Below are 13,990 nucleotides of genomic sequence, written 5' to 3'. Positions count from 1 at the left end.
TACAAATGCATTGTCCAACAGGTGTTGAAATAATGGGATTAAAAGGGGAGATCCCATCAGAAAGACAAAAACAATAGCAAACACAAATAGCACTTTTGGAATCTGATTTTAGTCAACACATAAGGGAAGGGTGCACCGGTCCTGGAAATACTGCAATACCAGGTCAATGCGTGGAGTGGACAGAGCAAGCTCTATTTCCATCTCCCTGTTCTAAAAATCCATTTAATATATGGTCCCCAGATAGGGGACGTATCAGATATTAAACTGATAAGAACAGATACTACACTTGATCTTAGCCAAAAGGCCGAGAAGCGATAACCCGAGCGGCCCTTGCCTTGCCCGAGCCTGTCCCATACTGCTGTTCACCCCTTGCAGCGATTGATTCAGCCTACTCCTAGGCAATTCCATGGGGCCCTGCAGGCTCACACACATTTACAGCTACTAAGCGGGAGGGAGGTGAATAAAGGCCGGAGAGGAAGCTACACAGGATTTGCTTCTTTTGCTTGCACCACAATGCAGTGCTGAAAGAGGAGGAATCTACATAAAAACGCCTTCCTGGCAACGCCCAAATGCCCTCCTGCCATGCAGATAAACACTGGCAGCGGCAGCAAGTGCATGCCCACAGCCACCCCTTGTTCCTTCACACCTTGTATCAGCTGTAATCCAGTCCAGTCCAGTCCAGTGCTGCCTGCTGAGCAGCACTGACCAACACTGCCTGGGCCCAGGCTTTTATCTATCTCTGAGGCAGGCCCCATTATGATGTCAGAAAGCTGGCTCTGGAATCCTGAGGGCTCCACTATGACACGTGCAAAGTTCCGTCTGAACTTTATATAAGACGGTGCGGCTCAGTCAGTCACTCAGTGTTGCCTGAGAGGGCAACACTGCAACAGCCGGCCGCCAGGCTGTCTTTTTTTTGCACATTTATTTGCCTCCAGGAGGCCACAAGAGGGAGACAAGGGACTGCAAAATGGAAAATAGGCATCCACCAACTTTACAGACAACTTCTCTTTGCTCCTACAACCTCCATCCTTGCACAGTTTGTTATTCTTCCAGGTAACATAGTAACAAATCCAAATTGCTGCTCTCTTTGTAGGCAAGCAAGGGTTTGTTGCAACTGCAATTCTTACTTCTTCTTGGAAATGTAGGGACGACAGTACATTCCATCACATCCATCTAGTGTACACAGGTAGGTCCATTGTGGCGGGCGGGCTGCTTTAATGGCTGTTTGCTGTTCCCCCTACTCCACTCCACTATTTGACTGTGGTGCTGCATCAATCAATCAGTGGCTGGCTCAGGTGCAGCTCTTTAACCTACCTAAAAGGGAGGGCGGAGAGAAGACAAGGAAGGTGAATGAGCTGTTCCAATGTGAAATGCCGGAAACACAGAAACACAGAAGACACACACACACACACACACACACACACACACACACACACACACACACACACACACACACACACACACACACAACAAGAGGTGGCAATGTATTAATTAATTGCATTTAATAAATGAGCTCATTATCACACATGACTGTACAAATGCATTGTCCAACAGGTGTTGAAATAATGGGATTAAAAGGGGAGATCCCATCAGAAAGACAAAAACAATAGCAAACACAAATAGCACTTTTGGAATCTGATTTTAGTCAACACATAAGGGAAGGGTGCACCGGTCCTGGAAATACTGCAATACCAGGTCAATGCGTGGAGTGGACAGAGCAAGCTCTATTTCCATCTCCCTGTTCTAAAAATCCATTTAATATATGGTCCCCAGATAGGGGACGTATCAGATATTAAACTGATAAGAACAGATACTACACTTGATCTTAGCCAAAAGGCCGAGAAGCGATAACCCGAGCGGCCCTTGCCTTGCCCGAGCCTGTCCCATACTGCTGTTCACCCCTTGCAGCGATTGATTCAGCCTACTCCTAGGCAATTCCATGGGGCCCTGCAGGCTCACACACATTTACAGCTACTAAGCGGGAGGGAGGTGAATAAAGGCCGGAGAGGAAGCTACACAGGATTTGCTTCTTTTGCTTGCACCACAATGCAGTGCTGAAAGAGGAGGAATCTACATAAAAACGCCTTCCTGGCAACGCCCAAATGCCCTCCTGCCATGCAGATAAACACTGGCAGCGGCAGCAAGTGCATGCCCACAGCCACCCCTTGTTCCTTCACACCTTGTATCAGCTGTAATCCAGTCCAGTCCAGTCCAGTGCTGCCTGCTGAGCAGCACTGACCAACACTGCCTGGGCCCAGGCTTTTATCTATCTCTGAGGCAGGCCCCATTATGATGTCAGAAAGCTGGCTCTGGAATCCTGAGGGCTCCACTATGACACGTGCAAAGTTCCGTCTGAACTTTATATAAGACGGTGCGGCTCAGTCAGTCACTCAGTGTTGCCTGAGAGGGCAACACTGCAACAGCCGGCCGCCAGGCTGTCTTTTTTTTGCACATTTATTTGCCTCCAGGAGGCCACAAGAGGGAGACAAGGGACTGCAAAATGGAAAATAGGCATCCACCAACTTTACAGACAACTTCTCTTTGCTCCTACAACCTCCATCCTTGCACAGTTTGTTATTCTTCCAGGTAACATAGTAACAAATCCAAATTGCTGCTCTCTTTGTAGGCAAGCAAGGGTTTGTTGCAACTGCAATTCTTACTTCTTCTTGGAAATGTAGGGACGACAGTACATTCCATCACATCCATCTAGTGTACACAGGTAGGTCCATTGTGGCGGGCGGGCTGCTTTAATGGCTGTTTGCTGTTCCCCCTACTCCACTCCACTATTTGACTGTGGTGCTGCATCAATCAATCAGTGGCTGGCTCAGGTGCAGCTCTTTAACCTACCTAAAAGGGAGGGCGGAGAGAAGACAAGGAAGGTGAATGAGCTGTTCCAATGTGAAATGCCGGAAACACAGAAACACAGAAGACACACACACACACACACACACACACACACACACACACACACACACACACACACACACACACACACACACAACAAGAGGTGGCAATGTATTAATTAATTGCATTTAATAAATGAGCTCATTATCACACATGACTGTACAAATGCATTGTCCAACAGGTGTTGAAATAATGGGATTAAAAGGGGAGATCCCATCAGAAAGACAAAAACAATAGCAAACACAAATAGCACTTTTGGAATCTGATTTTAGTCAACACATAAGGGAAGGGTGCACCGGTCCTGGAAATACTGCAATACCAGGTCAATGCGTGGAGTGGACAGAGCAAGCTCTATTTCCATCTCCCTGTTCTAAAAATCCATTTAATATATGGTCCCCAGATAGGGGACGTATCAGATATTAAACTGATAAGAACAGATACTACACTTGATCTTAGCCAAAAGGCCGAGAAGCGATAACCCGAGCGGCCCTTGCCTTGCCCGAGCCTGTCCCATACTGCTGTTCACCCCTTGCAGCGATTGATTCAGCCTACTCCTAGGCAATTCCATGGGGCCCTGCAGGCTCACACACATTTACAGCTACTAAGCGGGAGGGAGGTGAATAAAGGCCGGAGAGGAAGCTACACAGGATTTGCTTCTTTTGCTTGCACCACAATGCAGTGCTGAAAGAGGAGGAATCTACATAAAAACGCCTTCCTGGCAACGCCCAAATGCCCTCCTGCCATGCAGATAAACACTGGCAGCGGCAGCAAGTGCATGCCCACAGCCACCCCTTGTTCCTTCACACCTTGTATCAGCTGTAATCCAGTCCAGTCCAGTCCAGTGCTGCCTGCTGAGCAGCACTGACCAACACTGCCTGGGCCCAGGCTTTTATCTATCTCTGAGGCAGGCCCCATTATGATGTCAGAAAGCTGGCTCTGGAATCCTGAGGGCTCCACTATGACACGTGCAAAGTTCCGTCTGAACTTTATATAAGACGGTGCGGCTCAGTCAGTCACTCAGTGTTGCCTGAGAGGGCAACACTGCAACAGCCGGCCGCCAGGCTGTCTTTTTTTTGCACAGCTAGTTGCCTCCAGGAGGCCACAAGAGGGAGACAAGGGACTGCAAAATGGAAAATAGGCATCCACCAACTTTACAGACAACTTGTTCTCCTTGCTCCTACAACCTCCATCCTTGCACAGTTTGTTATTTTATTCTTCTAGGTAACATAGTAACAAATCCAAATTGCTGCTCTCTTTGTAGGCAAGCAAGGGTTTGTTGCAACTGCAATTCTTACTTCTTCTTGGAAATGTTGGGACGGCAGTACATTCCATCACATCCATCTAGTGTACACAGGTAGGTCCATTGTGGCGGGTAGGCGGCTGGCTGCTTTAATGGCTGTTTGCTGTTCCCCTACTCCACTCCACTCCACTAGTTGACTGTGTTGCTGCATCAATCAGTGGCTGGCTCAGGTGCAGCTCTTTAACCTACCTAGGAGGGAGGGCGGAGAGAAGACAAGGAAGGTGAATGAGCTGTTCCAATGTGAAATGCCGGAAACACAGAAACACAGAAGACACACACACAACAAGAGGTGGCAATGTATTAATTAATTGCATTTAATAAATGAGCTCATTATCACACATGACTGTACAAATGCATTGTCCAACAGGTGTTGAAATAATGGGATTAAAAGGGGAGATCCCATCAGAAAGACAAAAACAATAGCAAACACAAATAGCACTTTTGGAATCTGATTTTAGTCAACACATAAGGGAAGGGTGCACCGGTCCTGGAAATACTGCAATACCAGGTCAATGCGTGGAGTGGACAGAGCAAGCTCTATTTCCATCTCCCTGTTCTAAAAATCCATTTAATATATGGTCCCCAGATAGGGGACGTATCAGATATTAAACTGATAAGAACAGATACTACACTTGATCTTAGCCAAAAGGCCGAGAAGCGATAACCCGAGCGGCCCTTGCCTTGCCCGAGCCTGTCCCATACTGCTGTTCACCCCTTGCAGCGATTGATTCAGCCTACTCCTAGGCAATTCCATGGGGCCCTGCAGGCTCACACACATTTACAGCTACTAAGCGGGAGGGAGGTGAATAAAGGCCGGAGAGGAAGCTACACAGGATTTGCTTCTTTTGCTTGCACCACAATGCAGTGCTGAAAGAGGAGGAATCTACATAAAAACGCCTTCCTGGCAACGCCCAAATGCCCTCCTGCCATGCAGATAAACACTGGCAGCGGCAGCAAGTGCATGCCCACAGCCACCCCTTGTTCCTTCACACCTTGTATCAGCTGTAATCCAGTCCAGTCCAGTCCAGTGCTGCCTGCTGAGCAGCACTGACCAACACTGCCTGGGCCCAGGCTTTTATCTATCTCTGAGGCAGGCCCCATTATGATGTCAGAAAGCTGGCTCTGGAATCCTGAGGGCTCCACTATGACACGTGCAAAGTTCCGTCTGAACTTTATATAAGACGGTGCGGCTCAGTCAGTCACTCAGTGTTGCCTGAGAGGGCAACACTGCAACAGCCGGCCGCCAGGCTGTCTTTTTTTTGCACATTTATTTGCCTCCAGGAGGCCACAAGAGGGAGACAAGGGACTGCAAAATGGAAAATAGGCATCCACCAACTTTACAGACAACTTCTCTTTGCTCCTACAACCTCCATCCTTGCACAGTTTGTTATTCTTCCAGGTAACATAGTAACAAATCCAAATTGCTGCTCTCTTTGTAGGCAAGCAAGGGTTTGTTGCAACTGCAATTCTTACTTCTTCTTGGAAATGTAGGGACGACAGTACATTCCATCACATCCATCTAGTGTACACAGGTAGGTCCATTGTGGCGGGCGGGCTGCTTTAATGGCTGTTTGCTGTTCCCCCTACTCCACTCCACTATTTGACTGTGGTGCTGCATCAATCAATCAGTGGCTGGCTCAGGTGCAGCTCTTTAACCTACCTAAAAGGGAGGGCGGAGAGAAGACAAGGAAGGTGAATGAGCTGTTCCAATGTGAAATGCCGGAAACACAGAAACACAGAAGACACACACACACACACACACACACACACACACACACACACACACACACACACACACACACACACACACACACACACACAACAAGAGGTGGCAATGTATTAATTAATTGCATTTAATAAATGAGCTCATTATCACACATGACTGTACAAATGCATTGTCCAACAGGTGTTGAAATAATGGGATTAAAAGGGGAGATCCCATCAGAAAGACAAAAACAATAGCAAACACAAATAGCACTTTTGGAATCTGATTTTAGTCAACACATAAGGGAAGGGTGCACCGGTCCTGGAAATACTGCAATACCAGGTCAATGCGTGGAGTGGACAGAGCAAGCTCTATTTCCATCTCCCTGTTCTAAAAATCCATTTAATATATGGTCCCCAGATAGGGGACGTATCAGATATTAAACTGATAAGAACAGATAAGGTTTCAACAAAGTTTTTTATTGGCAAAAATAATATATTTTACAGACTTTTTTTTAAAATTGAAACCACAAGATAAAATCAACAGCATAATACATGAATATTCATACATTTAAATGAATACAAAAGTAATAATAATAAGACCAGTAATACAGATGTTATAATAAAAGTACAGAACAATAGCAGGATAAAATTTATACAGGGCATAAAAGACATAAAAGAATAAAACCATTTTTATTTACAATGTTATGGTATTCCACATTTGCAAACACCACATGGATGTTGCTTCTTTTACCCCTAGCTGCTTTTTGTCCCTAAGATAATAAATATACATTTCACTTAGGGCATATTTCACACAATTTTTAACGTCAATAAAATCATGTTTAAAAAGCAGAATGTTCCTAACCTTCCAGATGGCATTCTTAAAACAGTTTAAAATGATCCAACAGACCATTTGCTGTTTAAAACTTGGGCAGTTAAAAAGACCATAAAACACGTATTCAAATTTAAGATCTTTAAGACCGCAGGCCCATTTCAGCAATGGGCCTACCTTCCTCCAAACCTCCTGTGCATATGGGCAGTTCCAAAACAGGTGCATTACCGTCTCGTCGTCACCACACCTGTCTCTCGGGCACTTGGCTCTCGCCACCAGTCCTCGCCTATGCTGGAATTCACGAGTAGGGAGGCACTGGTGAACGATTGCCCAGGCAAGGTCCTTGTGCACATTTGCCATAAATTTCCCGAAAACGTTCCGCCACACCACCTTGGACCTTGCCTGTGAGAAATTTGAAACTGCCAGTGTATCCTCCTGCCGCCTACAGGAGAGTGACACTTTTTTCTGGTCCCCCAATATGTCAGGCTCCAATTCTTGGAGACCTAGGAGCCTGACAGTTTTTTCGAGCACCGCATATTGTTTTGGGGGACACAGAAGCACAGGAGAATTCAAAGGGACACGAAACCATCGTTTAAAAATCATGCCCGTAGCGTACTTTAAAAAGTAGCTAAAAATACCATCAGAATTATACATTTTAAAACAGAAGCAAAAGTATTTAATGTAAAAGAAGTTAAAAAGGTTAGGAACATCTCTCCCGCCATTGTCCTTACATCTGTACATAAAATCACGTTTTAGTTTTTCCATTTTGGAACCCCATAAAAACATAAAACAGATCCTGGTCACTTTTTTAATATATAAAATTGTTGGAGGGAAAACCATAGCTACATAAAGCATTATGGGTAATAAAACAGATTTAATTATTAAAACTTTTCCCTCCATGGTGAGATTTCTCAAATTCCACATTAAAACCTTTTTTTCCATTTTGGCAATTACTGAATCCCAATTGGGTCTCCCATCGTTTTCTTGATTAAAAACAATTCCTAAAATTTTTATCTGATCCTGCTGCATGTTAACTCCTGGTGTCACAGAGGAATCCCATACACCAGTATAAAAACAGTCACACTTATCAACGTTTAATTTAAAACCAGAGGCTTCACAAAAAAAGCCGGTGTTCCTCAATGCCCGTCTCATAGAAGCGGCGTCTGGGCATAGGACGGTGGCGTCATCCATATAGCCTAGGATTTTTACCTGGTTCCCCCTTCCTCCAGGTATGGGCACGCCTCTGATGACTTTATCATCTCTTATTAGGGTGAACAGAGGTTCTATGGCACAAATAAAAAGGAGCGGAGACAACGGGCACCCCTGTTTCACCCCTGATAAAAGAGGAACACCTTTAGTTAAAAATCCGTTGATAGAAATTTGGCTAAAACAGGATCGATATAAAAGCTTAATACGTGTTAAAATAATTTCAGGAACAGCCATCTTTTTAAGAACCATAAAAAGATATTCATGGGAGACCCGGTCAAAAGCCTTCTCGAAATCTAAGGATAAAATAGCAAGGCTTTGACCCCTTTCTTTAAAATACCAAATGATGTCACGTAAAATATTCAGGGACTCAGTAATTGACCTCCCAGGTACCCCACATACCTGGTTTGGATGGATTAATTTATGAATAAAAGGTTTAAAACGGATTGTTATTAGTTTAGCTAAAATTTTACAATCAACGTTTAAAAGAGTAATAGGGCGCCAGTTTTTTAACTGGTCCCTCTCACCTTTTTTAAAAATTAAGGACACAATCCCCCTCCTCCAGGAAGGGGGCAGCTCTTCAGTAATAAAAACTTCCTTATACAATAAAAACATGTCATTCTTTAAAATTTCCCAAAAAGCATGATAAAATTCGATGGGCAGACCATCTTCCCCAGGAGCTTTCCCATTAGAAAAACTTTTAAAAGCAAATAAAAGTTCCTCCAAGGTAATATTACGGGATAAAACTTCCTGGTCTAAAATATCTAGCTTGGCATCAAGGGAATTAAGAACATGTTCTAAAAAGGAAGGATCAATATTTTTCTTGTTAAAAAGAGATTGGTAGAAATTAAAAGCAGAATTTAAAATGCCGACCATAGTGGTTTCTCCTTCAAGGTTTAAAATGACATCTCGTTTATCCATTACCTTTTTGAAGAAGAACCGGGAACACTTCTCGCCATCCTCGAGGTGCTTTACATGTGAATTAAAAATTATTTGTTTCCCTTTCTCTTCTATGGCATATTTTATTTCAGCTTTAAGATTTAAGATATCATCATCAACATCCATACCAATCTCCTTCAATTTAAAAAGTACATGTAAACGTTTATTAAGAACATAAAACCATTGTTTTTTCTCTTTTGCTTTCTTCTTACCTGCTCGAATAAAAAAAGCTCTGATTTTGGGTTTAATGCCCTCCCACCAGTGTAGCATAGGCTGACTGGGCGCTCTATGGGACTGCCAACACTGGTAGGTCCGCACAAACTCCTCTTTAATGATGGGGTCCTCCAGGAGTGTGGTGTTTAGTCTCCAGGGACCCCTACAAGCTTTTTGCTCTCCCTCTAGCTCCAGGTGCACTGAAAGGAGCTTGTGATCAGATAAAATATTTGTTAAAAGCAAACATTTTTTGGGAATAAAACTATTAGAAGTGAAAATAAAATCAATTCTGGAGCTCACTCTTCCATTGGACCAGGTGGGGCCTGGGTCCGCAGGCAAGAGTTCCCTCCAGCAATCTTTCAATTTAAAATCACCAATAAAATTCTTGAGCAGGTAAGAAGTACGGTCAATTTTTCGATTAAAATCCCCACCCTGCCGGTGTTCTCCATCTCGCACACAGTTAAAATCACCACCCACCAGCAGGGGGGTAGACCCAACACAAAACAATGGTAAAATCTCTAATAGTTCTGCCCTCTCCTGTTTGGTAGGAGGGGCATAAACGTTTAAAACACGAATTAAAATTCCATTAAAAAGCAAATGTATTAAAATAGCTCTGCCGGGCATGATTTCAGTCACTGTTTAGATGGAGATAAAACGACCTCGGCAGAGCAATCCAACCCCCGCAGAGCGACAGTCATTTCCACCAGACCAGACTGAGGGGCCTAGTTTCCAGTCCATCTTTAAATCTTGATATTCCAAGTCATTAGGGATTCCACATTCTTGAAGCAGGCAAAGGTCAAAGTCCACAGTCTCTAAAAATGAAAATAAAGCAGTCCTGCGGACAGGGCTCTTTAGGGACCTCACATTTAGTGAGGCGACTTTGATAGGAACCAACATAGTCTTAGTTGAGGTCAGGGTCCGAACCAGAAGAGTCGTACTCGGAGATCAGCTGCGAGTCTGGACCCCCTTTTTGAGGGGTCAATAAATCTTGGATATTGGTAGGGTCAGAGCCAGATACGTGGGCGGCTCCAACCCCCACACTGCTCTCATCCGAACTCCGATAGGCAGCTTTCCTCCGAACTCCGGACTCCTCTTCCTCTCGCTGTCTCTTTGCAGAATGGCTCCTATCCATCTCCTCGAAGTCGCTCTCACCCATCTCTGGCCCCTGGCTGAAGATATCGCTGATGTCCTTCCTGGGCAGCTGCACAGGGGCCTGTGAGGTCCCATCACTCTTGGCAACCTTTGCCTGCTTACGGGGAGCCTTCATCGCAAGCCCCTCCACAACCGCAGTGGAGGAACTTTGCTCCGACCCCCCCGTTGACCGGAAATGGTCAAAACGAGGCTCCAATCCAGCATATTTTAGGGTTTTCTTAATGGAGCCCTCGTCTGACACAGAGTGTCTCCGCTCCATGCCCACACTCTTGGGACAGGCGTCAGGTCCTACTGCAGAACCTACGGAGCCACGACGCCTGTCGCTAACCACTGCCTCAACAGGGTCCACTGCAGGCGGAGCAGAGGACCTGTTTGCAGAGGTGCCGGTCAACTTATGTCCAGCAGAGTCAGAATTCCTCCTGCTCTGCCTGGACCCGGTGGAATCCCTATGGCCGTCCCTCGAGGCTGACATCGGTGGGCCCCCCGATGGAGCTGTGAAGGACTTTGGCCTGGACCCCTCAGTCGTCAATGCTCGTTTTGGGGCATTACCAGCGGCGTCTGCACATGTTGCAAACTGCCGCTCTGGCCCTGGTCTGGGTGGCCCAGATTTCGCTCTGCGGGGGCAATCTTTAAAAGCATGCCCAGTCATGCCGCACAGATTGCACAACACCTCGGAACTGCATTTTGCCGCTACGTGTCCAACCTGGCCACACCTGTTACACTGCACCACATGGGGCCGGTCACAATGTTCTCTGGTGTGGCCATATCTCAAGCAGTTCCGGCAGGCTATTGGCATCTGGGGGTAAAATAGGAATCCTCGATTCTTCCCAATGGCAAAGTTCTGGGGTGGGTGATGTAAGCCTCCAATGCCATTGGGATCCTGGCGGAACTTCACCCAATATTTTCTTTTGCCATTCCAGAAGCTCTGGGTGTTCAAGATTTTATGTGAGAAGCGGACCTCCCTGCAGTAACGACTGAGGAAGGTTTCAATGTCACACTCTGAGACAAATGGACTGAACATGCACATCACGAGCGGGACTTCTTCCTCCCCGTAGAGGAATAAAAAGTTCAGTCCATTTAGCCGCTCCTCACTCTGGTCCGCATCAGACAATCTTTTGTGCATGTTGTCGCAACATGCCGCGGCCGTAAAGGATACGGTGTACCGACCGCGGCTTTCCTGGTCGTTGAGACACAGGATGTCCGCCCGCTTGAGCCCCAGGAAGTCCAGCAGAATCACCTCCACAATGAAGCGAAGGTTCTTCCGCTGGCGATGGCCTTCTTCCACCTCGATGCGGACGGACTGGCGCAACCGGGTGTCCCCGGATGCAAATCCAAATGTATATGGCATTTTCAGTGCCTGGGGGCTAAGCCTGTCCCTTATAGCAGCAAGGGCTCAGATTCCACAATTAAGTGGAACCCTCCCCCAAGGCCAAGGATTAGGGTACCCCAGACACCTACGAAGCCCGATAAACGCCCTCGGAACGCTCTTAGAAAAACGCCTCAAGGCCGGTTGACCTCTTGGGTAAGGCGCGATCGCAACTCGTTGTCCGGGGGCTAAGCCCACTCCCCAAATAGCAGCAAGGGGGTGAAGTCTCTCTGTGAAAAGAGACGATCCCCCAAGGCCAAGGAGCAGGGTACCCCGGACACCTCCCAACAAAACCAGATGCAGAAATACTACACCTGATCTTGCCAAAAGGCCGAGAAGCGATAACCCGAGCGGCCCTTGCCTTGCCCGAGCCTGTCCCATACTGCTGTTCACCCCTTGCAGCGATTGATTCAGCCTACTCCTAGGCAATTCCATGGGGCCCTGCAGGCTCACACACATTTACAGCTACTAAGCGGGAGGGAGGTGAATAAAGGCCGGAGAGGAAGCTACACAGGATTTGCTTCTTTTGCTTGCACCACAATGCAGTGCTGAAAGAGGAGGAATCTACATAAAAACGCCTTCCTGGCAACGCCCAAATGCCCTCCTGCCATGCAGATAAACACTGGCAGCGGCAGCAAGTGCATGCCCACAGCCACCCCTTGTTCCTTCACACCTTGTATCAGCTGTAATCCAGTCCAGTCCAGTCCAGTGCTGCCTGCTGAGCAGCACTGACCAACACTGCCTGGGCCCAGGCTTTTATCTATCTCTGAGGCAGGCCCCATTATGATGTCAGAAAGCTGGCTCTGGAATCCTGAGGGCTCCACTATGACACGTGCAAAGTTCCGTCTGAACTTTATATAAGACGGTGCGGCTCAGTCAGTCACTCAGTGTTGCCTGAGAGGGCAACACTGCAACAGCCGGCCGCCAGGCTGTCTTTTTTTTGCACATTTATTTGCCTCCAGGAGGCCACAAGAGGGAGACAAGGGACTGCAAAATGGAAAATAGGCATCCACCAACTTTACAGACAACTTCTCTTTGCTCCTACAACCTCCATCCTTGCACAGTTTGTTATTCTTCCAGGTAACATAGTAACAAATCCAAATTGCTGCTCTCTTTGTAGGCAAGCAAGGGTTTGTTGCAACTGCAATTCTTACTTCTTCTTGGAAATGTAGGGACGACAGTACATTCCATCACATCCATCTAGTGTACACAGGTAGGTCCATTGTGGCGGGCGGGCTGCTTTAATGGCTGTTTGCTGTTCCCCCTACTCCACTCCACTATTTGACTGTGGTGCTGCATCAATCAATCAGTGGCTGGCTCAGGTGCAGCTCTTTAACCTACCTAAAAGGGAGGGCGGAGAGAAGACAAGGAAGGTGAATGAGCTGTTCCAATGTGAAATGCCGGAAACACAGAAACACAGAAGACACACACACACACACACACACACACACACACACACACACACACACACACACACACACACACACACACACAACAAGAGGTGGCAATGTATTAATTAATTGCATTTAATAAATGAGCTCATTATCACACATGACTGTACAAATGCATTGTCCAACAGGTGTTGAAATAATGGGATTAAAAGGGGAGATCCCATCAGAAAGACAAAAACAATAGCAAACACAAATAGCACTTTTGGAATCTGATTTTAGTCAACACATAAGGGAAGGGTGCACCGGTCCTGGAAATACTGCAATACCAGGTCAATGCGTGGAGTGGACAGAGCAAGCTCTATTTCCATCTCCCTGTTCTAAAAATCCATTTAATATATGGTCCCCAGATAGGGGACGTATCAGATATTAAACTGATAAGAACAGATTTTTTTTTGATTGAAAATTGCTTTATTGACAATCAATCGTCATCATACAAACATTACTGCGACGCAGCGCAAGCCATGAAGCAGCAAATAATAAATAATAACAGTCGTCAAACATAACATTACAGTATAATACACAGTACAGGCTAGCCTATGCTATACATTACACCACATGCTACACTAACATTCTTGCATTCACTAACGCCAAACAACAAAGCATTACAGACAAGTGATGGGATAGGGGAGTGGGTAGGAGGGGATAGGGGAGGGGGAAATCACAGGCCCGAAGCTTTATTGAAAGACAACACACAAGAAGGGAGAGTGGGGGGAAGGGGAGTATCAGTCCTCTTCCTCATCGACGTCCGGGCTGTCCCAGGTGGAATAGTCTCTGAGCAGGCTGTGGATCAGCCTGCGGCAGTCCTGGACGGACACACTCTCTCTCCGCAAAATCAGACGGTTCCTGGCAAACCATATAGCGTCCTTAAAGCAGTTCATAAGGCGCCAGGCTTCCTGGATTGCTCCATCCGTGGTATTCCCAGG

The 13,990-nt window shown here is 46.3% G+C and overlaps 6 non-coding genes across 6 annotated transcripts; all 6 read right to left on the bottom strand.

The window, feature by feature from the left end:
* Nucleotides 1-125: 125 nt before the first annotated feature.
* Nucleotides 126-316, bottom strand: LOC142691104 (U2 spliceosomal RNA). Its single transcript, XR_012859753.1, has one exon. It is a non-coding gene; the product is annotated as a U2 spliceosomal RNA (small nuclear RNA).
* A 1,342-nt stretch (nt 317-1,658) lies between these two features.
* Nucleotides 1,659-1,849, bottom strand: LOC142691103 (U2 spliceosomal RNA). The gene has a single exon (XR_012859752.1). It is a non-coding gene; the product is annotated as a U2 spliceosomal RNA (small nuclear RNA).
* Nucleotides 1,850-3,189: 1,340 nt separating this feature from the next.
* LOC142691102 (U2 spliceosomal RNA) lies at nt 3,190-3,380 on the bottom strand. Its single transcript, XR_012859751.1, has one exon. It is a non-coding gene; the product is annotated as a U2 spliceosomal RNA (small nuclear RNA).
* A 1,295-nt stretch (nt 3,381-4,675) lies between these two features.
* LOC142691101 (U2 spliceosomal RNA) lies at nt 4,676-4,866 on the bottom strand. The gene has a single exon (XR_012859750.1). It is a non-coding gene; the product is annotated as a U2 spliceosomal RNA (small nuclear RNA).
* Nucleotides 4,867-6,214: 1,348 nt separating this feature from the next.
* Nucleotides 6,215-6,406, bottom strand: LOC142691223 (U2 spliceosomal RNA). Its single transcript, XR_012859852.1, has one exon. It is a non-coding gene; the product is annotated as a U2 spliceosomal RNA (small nuclear RNA).
* A 6,893-nt stretch (nt 6,407-13,299) lies between these two features.
* LOC142691215 (U2 spliceosomal RNA) lies at nt 13,300-13,490 on the bottom strand. The gene has a single exon (XR_012859845.1). It is a non-coding gene; the product is annotated as a U2 spliceosomal RNA (small nuclear RNA).
* Between the last annotated feature and the right edge of the window lie 500 nt (nt 13,491-13,990).

This window comes from Rhinoderma darwinii (assembly GCF_050947455.1).
Source record: "Rhinoderma darwinii isolate aRhiDar2 chromosome 5 unlocalized genomic scaffold, aRhiDar2.hap1 SUPER_5_unloc_36, whole genome shotgun sequence".
Lineage (NCBI taxonomy): Eukaryota > Metazoa > Chordata > Amphibia > Anura > Rhinodermatidae > Rhinoderma > Rhinoderma darwinii.
Note: the sequence above shows the minus strand (reverse complement) of the source record. Positions and strands in the feature narration are given on the sequence as shown.